The sequence below is a fragment of the Melanaphis sacchari genome, unplaced genomic scaffold (assembly GCF_002803265.2).
Source record: "Melanaphis sacchari strain LSU unplaced genomic scaffold, SCAv2.0 Contig42_pilon_pilon, whole genome shotgun sequence".
NCBI lineage: Eukaryota > Metazoa > Arthropoda > Insecta > Hemiptera > Aphididae > Melanaphis > Melanaphis sacchari.
In genome coordinates, this window is record NW_020271275.1 from 1,049,659 (window position 1) to 1,060,386 (window position 10,728).

At 27.1% G+C, this 10,728-nt stretch overlaps 1 long non-coding RNA gene across 1 annotated transcript; it reads right to left on the reverse strand.

Moving 5' to 3' along the window:
• Nucleotides 1-4,892: 4,892 nt before the first annotated feature.
• Nucleotides 4,893-10,197, reverse strand: LOC112597596. The gene is made up of 3 exons (XR_003114845.1): nucleotides 10,019-10,197; nucleotides 6,849-6,985; nucleotides 4,893-5,727 (listed from the first exon to the last, which is right to left on the reverse strand). It is a non-coding gene; the product is annotated as an uncharacterized LOC112597596 (long non-coding RNA).
• Between the last annotated feature and the right edge of the window lie 531 nt (nucleotides 10,198-10,728).

Consider the following 10,728-nt stretch of genomic DNA (forward strand, 5'->3'; position numbering starts at 1 on the left):
TATTATCAAATTCAAAGGTAAAAATATTATCTGCATTATTTCATTAATTTTTATTTTATTTTTAATACTTTAATTATAAAGCGAGTTATGAGCGTTTGTTATCTGTAATATTTACATAGGTATAACTTTTTTTAACTAAAATATAAAATAAAATAAAATAATAACTAAATAACGGAAACTTTTATCGTGAACTTTAATAATGATAAGTCAATTTGGTATAATATTTAAAACACACAAGTTTGTCGTATTGTACAATTTTTAAGACAAAAACAGCACATGTGAGCATCACTTAAACAGTTAGTCTGTATAATTTTATTATACCATGAGCAATAAAAAACTACACGATCTTAGTTTTTCAAACATCGAGTGAATTATCATCTGAAGTCTCAGATCATCCATCAACGACTCACTAATTGTTTTGTCCCGACAAATTTTAACATAACAATATACATAATATTCCAAAGTGTGTATTAAGCATTTTTTAGTGTTGAGGAAATAACTTTTTAATTGAATTACATTACGAATTATCTTTTAAAATTATAATTAATGTATTCTTAAGTTACTTTTTTTCATTTGAATCCATTACTTCTGAATTAAAATATGGCTTCATCAAAAGTTTCTTCACTTATTCAAAAATGTCACTAAAGCTTAATAATATGTTTTAACACATTTCTTAGCAATGACAAACAACCATATGCAATAATTGTAATATAAAATATTAATTTAAAAAACAAAGAAAACAATAATATTTTTAAACACATTTTCATCTTTATAATTTAAATTTATAAATAAAAACTAATTTTCGAAATTATTAATTTAAAATTAAATGTTACTGTGAGAAAATTATATTTATATGATATATTTACACAGAATATTATGAATTGGTTCTTAAAGTGTATTAAAAAAAATATATATATTTAAGTTATGAGTCTTATAGTAATTTTATTGTATTACAAAACAGGAATCACTTACAATCAAATGTTATTAAATTAACATTAAATTACTTAAAATATAATTGTATTAGTTACTTACAAACTAATTTAAGCATTACTCTCCAACACTGGCAATAAAATAAATATTTTCGTTAAGCAATACATTTTGGTTTTGCTCATCGCGATCAAAGTTATATTACCTAACCTAATTAGTTGATAATCAACGAAATTCAAAAATATCGTATTTAGAACAACGAAAATATATAATAACGGTTGACGGCCATATAACGGTCATTGATTTAAAGGAAAATAGAATATTACAATAATAATTCATAGGTAAATATAACAAAAACAAGATGACGATGATCATGAGTGATGACGCGGCGGTGTCGTCCGTCGTATATTTTACGAATTATTATGCAACGGGATCGAGTACTGCGCAGTTGTGCGTATGACCAGAAAAAATTGGTATCTACAATATTTAATAACGGCCCGGTATAGATATTATTGTTGTTACGATTACAATAATATTGTTTGTATAGATACTCGAGCAGGACGTGTAGGGTCGAGGTGGTAGCTTCCGACGGGTGCGGATAATAAAAAGGGGCGAGAAAACGATAATTAATTTTCTCGAGTTTTTTCGTTCTTTCTGCGCTGCTAATGGTTTTTACACATTCCTCGGTGCCATATAGCATATATATGTATACATTCGTTCCCGCGCAGCGCGTGTATACGCGTAATGCGCATATTATGCTATTATATTATATTTATGCACTCTATACAGCTATTATAAGGGGTGCAGACGCGTATAAGACGTTCTAAATTGTGGTTAATGCAGACGGAAAATTCGGGTTAAATGTGTGTATACACATCGCGTATTGCACGAGCGGGAATGGGTAAGTGTGGCGCCCATTGAACACGTCGGTAAAAAAGGATAAAAAGAATATATATATATATATTATATACCTATACAAATGAAGTGAGAGAAAGAGAGAGAGAGAACGACTGCGACACCGAGACCGAGAAAAAACAGTTCTCTCGCAAGTTATTAAAATTTGGACGAACGCCAGCCGCACGCAGGCACCCAGGTCTGTTTTGCTCACAGTGTGAGAACAATAATAATAACGATACGGGAAGGGGTTCGAGTGCGGTTTTTGGAGCCGCGCAATAACTACTACCCGCTCAGCCTCTGAGGAGTTCACTCGCGATTCGTGTACCGCACGTGATAAATATTAATTCACCCTCGCGCGCCGCGATCCATTGTCTTTCGATCTAATTACCATAACGTGGGCAACGAAATACAATAAAATATTATATTTTATAATATTATTAACGTATAGATAGGTACCGCGAAGGAAAAGCTCGGTAAATCGTATGATAATATAGCTTATAGGTAAGATTCTAAAATTTCGCGGCGGCATCTGCATAACACGACATTAATACGCACTCGGTATAAAAACTGTGTAATAATATTTATTTAGTTTTGTTGGTCTTTAAACTTTCCATGATCATTAATAAAAAAAATTTGTGTAAATACAAGTATGCAATTAAAAAGGATAGATTAAGATAACATGAGATGACATTCATTATTTTTTTAATAATTATTGTGCTGTTGAAGTTTATTAATTTTAAAAGTGTTAACGTCTTTGCATTTTCTTTGGCTTTAAGTTTCAGTGATATATCAAAACTTTCTTCCAAATTAATTCTTATCGATCACGTTCATATTTCATGCATTCGATTATTATGTTTTTCAACGCGAACACCACAAACTTCACAACTAGATTCGCATTTCGCAAGTGATTTAAACATTTAATACTGATTCTAGTGATTATTTTTTTCTTTTAAAAGTGATGTCAATCTACCTATTTTTAATTTTTTTAAACATATTTAATTTATTATTTTGTTGATTTCATATATTGAATCATCTGTTGTCAGAAATTTATTTTATACGTTTATATATGTCATCGGTTTTTGGTCCTATAGTATCTATCTACACTTTTTTTGTATTATTTTCATGTTTTTCGTAGCATTTTTGGCATGTTAATCAAGCGTCTTGTTTCCTTTAATGTTCATAGTATGTCTTGTATGTTATCGACGTTAAAATATTGAAATATATTTTAACGATCCAAATCATTGAGTGATCAATGATCATCATCCTACAATTTATCGAAAGTTTTCGATTTGTTCGCCATGCGAGATATAGTTGATAGTTGGTTTATATATATTATGCATATTATTATACTTCTCTTTTGCACACTAACACTGACGTTGTAAAGCAACTATAATGAAATACAGGTAACTCATCAACCAATATGCTAACGTAATAAAAATATTTATAAATATATATATATATATATATATGTTATTAAATATTTATAATATAATCAATTGCTGTTTTGACATATTGTATAGATTTGTAATAACAAAAAGCCGGTTTATATGTCGATTTAATATTTCCTGTAAGATACTTACGTATAATTAATTAAAAACCTAATTATAATAGTAATATTATTGCTTGCTGTATGATACTTTAAAATCTTTTTTAATTTCGTTATACTAAGACTAATTTTATTGCATTGTTTTTTAACTAAGACACAAAACAAGAACATTAGATATTTTTTTTCTTAAAAATGTATACCTGTTTTTTTATTGTAAATTATAGTATAGTTAGAGTACTATAGCTTAATTCTGTTTTTTTTTTTTTTAAATTTAATTACAGTTAATTAAATTATTTTAAATGCCAAAATTTTACTTTTTGGTTTTATTTAACGTCTGTGCGTTTTATGTTTATCTACAAGACTTAGAAAATGAAATACTTCTATCAAATTCCGATAAACGTAGCTATACTTAATTCGAGTTTTTAAAATGAACTATATACATTTTATTGTTAAATCTTCACAACTGTAAAATTATTAATTATAAACTATTTTATGAACACTTTATCTAATATATATATTTTTAAACACACACACAAATTAAATTATTCGTATGAGAATGTTATAAATTAAATACATTAGATTGGCCGACGTCTGCATATCGATCAACATCAGACTAAAATGCAATGTATTCTTAGTGTTGCAGCACTAATAACATGCGTAGGATACATATTTCCAGCAGTTACGCAAAACTAAAAAAAGTAAAATATCAACAAAATTGTTTTTTCTAATCAACTGGTCGACTACAGTTGCTTGTGAGCATGTTTGAACGTTCCTATTATAATGGAAACGTTTCGTTACAGATCCTTATCGTCGACTATGACGTTTCTTGTCACTATAACGGCTGTTGAAGCCAAAAATTATATATAGCCATAAATAGTTCTTATCATCCATTCTATGTCTTTTGTCTATGACTAATTTAACATTTCTAATTATTCTCGAGTGCAGTGGTCAGTGGCGGTAACGTATAAATTTAACGTACATTAATATTCTCCAAACCTAATCAAATCCAAATGCCTTTATTAAACATCTAAAGTCTTAAACAATGCCACAAATTATATTCCCTATCATAAATATCTTTTTATTCTAACAGTATAAAACACTACCGTGACATTGTATTTCAATTTCCACAATCATCATAAGCCTTTGATCACAGAATCTTCTGTCCCCAGTATTCCTGGTGACCCCAAAAGATACGAACTTGGTGTGTCGTGACTTACAAATTGATTAATCTTTCCCATGGCATAAAGTTCTATTATTGAATGGTTTCTTCACTCAAGTCCTCAGTCTTTTTAAAGTTAATATAATTTATTTAATTTATTGAATCTTATTTTATATTAATGGTATAAACATAATTTGTGCTTATAGTAAAAAAAATAATTACAATTATACAAAAAAAAAAAATTAATTAATATTCAAATTTACAATATAATGACAGTAAAAATAATGAGTCTATAAGATTATCTAATAATAAATAATACAATTTAATTAATTTAATGTAACAAAGTAGTAATCTTAACCTATACTTGTATATTAAAAAATCATTAAATTCAGACATTTCATGAAGCGTGAGAATTTTTCCTGCTAGAGACTTTCGTTGTATTAAAAACACGTAGGTTCTCACACCCTTAAGATCAAATTCCTATTATATATTAGAATATTCATAGAATAAACACGGGTTCTCAAACTTTAAATGAAAAAAATACGAGTATAACTAAAAAAAATGCCTCACATTTATTTATGTTTGCGCTAAGATAAAAGAATTACTTTGTATATAAACATGGTCGTCTTGGTTTTTTTCTTCATGTATACGTATACCTATTAATTTATGATTTCCGACAAACCTCGAGAAACTATTTAATGCCTATAATAGTAATACATTATAACCGCTTGCGATGACTGTCGTCTTGGTCAAATTTCTCCGAGTCCTCGAAATGTATATACAATAATAATATGCACAGTCGTGTATTCGAAAAAAACTTAAATTAGTTACGTAATAATATATATATCATCATTAGCATTGGGTTAAAAATCTAAAGACAATGGTTACTGAACACCGCGGCACAGTCGAAACGAGGTTAGGTCGTTGTGTTCTACGTATCTATCATCTCAGGGAGTTATTTTTCCGTGTGCAGTGTCTCGAATTCGAGTTGTCAGCATCTAATAGGTACAATAATAATGCACATAATATTATATTATCATAAATATTTGTTTTAAACCTCGTCACGCACTCCAACTTTCATTCACTGCAGACTATCGCTGCATTATGAACAACGGTTTTATTTTTATTTTTATTTTTTCTGAAAACTTGAATAGAATTTTTTTCTACGTGTTCAATTGTCAGGAATAATATAAATTCTCTGTAAAAAAAAAAAAAATCAAATTGTTTTTAAGCAAAATGTTCATTATTATTTTATAAATTTATAGGTAGTTTAAATTACAATTTTCCATTAGCGGAAAACTAGTCCCGTATCGTTATCATACCGTTACATTCGAACATCAAATTGTTATGGCTTTTTTTGATAGGTATTAAAAAACAGACATGATCACATCGCCGATAGCAACCGTGCCACGCAAATATGCTCCCGTGGAATGGAAATTAATGGTTTTCGGTTAATAGGATTTTTCGCTTCAGATTTTCAATATAGGAACGTTTTGTTAGGCACTGTTAATTATTAACACAATGGTTTTTATGTATTTCTAAAAACAAATTTCCAATTAAAAAATCTGAGGATATTATTTGTGATTTAAAAAATATGCATTTCTACATATAACTTGAGACGGGGTCATTGATAAACATAAATCATTATAATAATTTAGTAGGTATCATTATACCTATAAATATATAACGTCATATTATGACGAAGTTGGTTTTAAAATATTTTGAGGTTATCAATCAAAACTGAACTTTAGTAAAAAAAATTACAAAGTCATGTAATATAATTTTTAATTAGTTTCATTCCGAACGTATATATTTAAACTATTCAAAATTTACAGATTATTTTTTTATTACATTCAATTATACAAAGTATCGTTAATATAATAATACATTTGGGTTTTACTGCGGTTTTCTAAACTATATTTTAAAAATCAATACACATTTGGGTTTTTAATAATAATTAACATGCATATACATACTTTAAACATGCATTACACCAATTATTACATAATGGTTTATTATTATGATAATATAATACTGACAAATAACCGTTTTCAATGATAATATTTTATTGATTGTTTTTTGAAGAAATCTCAATAATATAATATTTTTTTTTTGTCACCTTGTAACTCAATTTTTTTTTTATTTGTTTCATCATCAAGTTAATACAGTATTATCTTTTAAAAATAATAAAAATAAAGTCATTTAAATTTTTTAAATTTTTTATGAATCGGCTAAAGTTTACATACGGTTATATAAATTCCTTGTAGGAAGCTATGCATTAACATAGGTTAATGTAAATATATATCGGAAGACAATAACCTATACTTATCTAAAATTTGGATGCTCTGTTTTCTCTTGAATGTCTTGATTTGGCTTAGTCAGATTAATTTCCCGATGACTTGCTTGACAACATCGGAAAATTTTGAGAGTCGACTAAATTTCTAGGTACCACACAACTGCAGAAATTTTACAATTTTGAAAAATTCAATTATTACATCCATTCAGAAAATTGAAAACTAATTACTTAAATATATAATATATAATTTGTACTTAATTTTAGCATAATTTAATTCACTTAAGATTGTCATTCATAGTAACAATACAATACTTTAATAAATGACCATCTGCTTTCAAAAATATATCTCATATATTAACAAAAACTTTTATTGTTAAAATTGATTAATTGATAGTAAACCGAAAAAAAAATTTACCTATAAATAGTGAATAGCAACTTAAATTATAATAAAACTATATATTTTTATACTTAAGTATATATTGCGATTTTTTTTCACTGACTTCAGAACGTTTCCAATCGTTTTTTTTAGGATATTGTAATACGGCCAACATGGGATTTTAAATTGGCTGAAACTATAGGTACCTATCTATTGATTTGAACAAAAAGTATTATAATAAAATATTGTACATATATAATAAATATCATTAACATTACTATCGTCTTACTCTTATCGGGTCGAAGTACATACGTTTCTTTAATTCTTGTTTATACATAAAGTGTTACCGAAAGCGTTAGACTAGGTTTTAACTAGTTTGAAAAGTCGATTGCATCGACATAAATATCGACAGACCTTTATCCTTATTTAAAAAAAAGTTATTTTTGATATGTTAATAATACTTTGAAATCTATTTGACACGATTTACGACTTTCAATACCTGTCCATATAAAATAAGTTGTGTTAGTAGATGTGTATTCAAATTTGAATGCAGTGATTGCATATAGTAAGCACGAAATAAATAAATGCACCTCTAATTTATACTAATATATTATATTATTTTGAACGGACGAAACGTGAGTATAATTTACGGCATTTTAATATCCCCTCACTCATTTCTGGTCACTTTAATATAAATACCGAATTCAACCACTGAGCAGGATGCGGGACTGCCAAATGTAAAAACAAGCCACAGATATAATATCTCACCATTTATTTAAACTAGTAAACGTAGAGCAAACTACTTATAGTCACAAACTACAGTCATATACAGGATAGTTCACCAAGAATAATACTCCCTTTCCCTTTAAGAATTAATTTATTCAAATTCTGATTTTTGAATTTTTAAAAATATTTAAAGACCATCGATAAAAAAATTTACTTTTGAAATTAGTACCTACCATTTTTTTATCGTACTTAAATTATTTAGCTGATATTTTTATTTTTTTTTAATAAAATGTAAGTAACTGATTCAAAATTTCAATGAGTAGGTTTTCAGTTATAAAAATATTTTTATTTTAGTTATTAGTTCTAAAAATGGTTTTATACATTTATTAAATACATGTAATATCGGATCTAGTATTTATTATACTTGGAACATTTTTAAAAATAAAAATTTTAATTAATTAATATAATTGTCAAATAATCATAACCCATATCTTCTAAACTTTACATTTTTCACAGGATTAAATTACTTAAAAATTATTTGTTTAGATTTTGATTACAAAAGTTTGTGTCTTTTCACATAACACTCCTTATAATTAGGTAGGTACTAGGTAGTATAGAAAAACTCAAAAGTTTAAAATTAATATTATCTTCAAGTATATTTAAAAGTCAAAAATCAGATTAATTGTCTAAGAAAAAGAGGATGATAGCATGCTTTATGAATCATTCTTTATTTATAATATATAATATATGCATAAAAATAACACTACCTATATTATAGATCGTGTGGTTATTTACCAGGTCTATGTTTCGGTTTTATTAAATTAGTATTTTACACGATACGTATCACGTAGTTTCCTATAAAAAAATACACGTCATTCGCGAAATACACGACACATAAATAAATAAACAGCGTCTATCCTCTGCTTTTTTTTATATGTGCTATTATTATGGTATGACCTTTGCATCATATGCGGGCGTGTACCTATATTTATAGAATATTATAATCGTCTCAAAAATGTATGTAGACCATACTGTGAATTTTATTATCCATTCAAACAACGTTATTATAATAATTTTATAATGAACTTTGTACCACTTTTTGCACGTAATAATTTAATACTGATAAAAACAATAATAATCGGAAACCATAGCGATACCGAAATAATTAAATAATATATTGTGTTAATCAAAAATTAAAACGACAATTACTTGTTATTTTAAACATAAATAACAAAGTTTTATATCGGTAACGATAGTCAATATATCAATATAATTATTTTAAATGAATACGTGTCATCATAATATATACTTAACTTTGATACCGATGTACGTTCGTGCAAAACGTTCAAGTAACATTTAAGGATCCTTAAAGTCAAACTAATAATTTCCGGGAATAAGTATTTTAAAATATTACCGCCTTTATTGTTATTCCTTTTAGTGCATTAAGTTTGTATGTAATATTATGACACGACTATAATATATTGTACACATTTTAATAAAAATAATCAAATAAAATCATAGTATTACGTATAGTTTATCAATGAATTTTGTTTACTCTTCAGAAATTAATTCCTAGTCGTTTCTGCAGAGATATATGCGATTAAACTAGAGAATATATAGAAATATTAATTTGGGCATATGTAAGTTCCTACACTCGACATGGTAGACAAGACCATAGGTAGAGATGTGTAAAACATTCCTATTCGAGTATAACGATTGTATAATGTATTTTAAGGTCCTACGCTGTTTTAAGTTGTAAAACATTGATTCCTACACAAAATAACTTCGTATAAATTAGCTAAATTTTAGACGAATATTATTCCTGCCCACTTCATATTGACTTAGGACCTACTGCGCTACCATTAAGATTATATTCGGTATTGTGAAAAATCGTTTTAAGTTTTGTGAGTTTAATATTGTCATTGCTGCAAATGTTAAAATATATTTTAAGATAATAACAATTAAACCGATCAAAATAGATTATATTTGGTCATGTAGAACTAATGTCTAATTTTTAAAACCGTGTAGAATCTAGCACAAATACATAATATAATAACGAATAATTATTATACTATTTACAGTTTTACTTACAATGATCCGCGTAGAACTTTTTAGAAACCTTTTCCTGAATAGTATTCATAATGTTCTGAGCATATTCCATCGCATAAAATGAATGACGTACGTCGCCGTCAGAAATTGAAAATTAAGAACGGCGTGAAACATAAAACGTAAAAAATAAAAACTGGCGCGCATTTTCTCGTATAAAAACATGACGGTTGTGGCGTGGCGTTCACGGCCCCCGTATTCACGACTTACACGTAATATTTTTTATTATTTATATTATTATGTTTGTAGGTACTCAGACGCCCACTAAAATTCCTAAATATAATAAATAAAATGATTCTGCGTTTGTGTTTATGAGCCACTGAACCAATTGACTCCAAATGTTGATTTGCACACATATTTCTTGAGACTAAGTGAGTGTTTATAGCTTCTTTTGCCAACCAATAAAATTAGCTATACGTAAAGAGGCTCACGCAAGCATTTTTTTAGCTCTTATTTTTTTTTTTTTTTTTATATATGTTATAGGGTTGTCATATTGGTTACCTAAATAAAAGAGAGTTTTACAATATAATCATTTGTAAATGCATAATTTTATAAAAATGTATGATTGAAGCAATACTGTACATAACACATTAAATATGATAATTTTTTCAACTTTATGATATGATACAGATTTATTAGAATTAGGTAGGTATTTTAACTTGATTGAATAAAATGAATTAGGACTATGAATTTGG